This window comes from Odontomachus brunneus, unplaced genomic scaffold (genome assembly GCF_010583005.1).
Source record: "Odontomachus brunneus isolate Ranch 3 - 2012 unplaced genomic scaffold, Obru_v1 Obru_scaffold_083, whole genome shotgun sequence".
NCBI lineage: Eukaryota > Metazoa > Arthropoda > Insecta > Hymenoptera > Formicidae > Odontomachus > Odontomachus brunneus.
In genome coordinates this window covers 358472-358915 of record NW_022639533.1, presented here as the reverse complement: position 1 = coordinate 358915, position 444 = coordinate 358472, and positions in this window count along the sequence as shown.

Below are 444 nucleotides of genomic sequence, written 5' to 3'. Positions count from 1 at the left end.
GCTTGTAGGTCTCGAACAGCGCTCTGTCTTTGTCTAGTACAGTCTGAACTCAAAGCTAAGTCGGCTGATTTCTAAACACAAGCTGAATCTCTGAATTAGAAACCATTTTGCTTTGTTTTTCTTAATAATAAGTTGATAAGTGAATACTAATAAATGAGAAAAAATATATATATATTTTTTTATATCTTAAACTTTCGTTCATAAGCTTAAGTCATTGCCATTCAGTGGTCACTGCTTTTCATATTATCTTTAACTTTTAATTTGATTATATCACATTCTCCCCATTCTCAACTATACTATGAACTAGACAAAGATAAGAAAGGAAACAAGGAACTTCTCTCTCATCTGCACGTCTCAAGAGACAGCGCGCGTTCCAGGTAGTATATATTTCAGTGATATATATATATATATATATATATATATATATATATATATATATATATA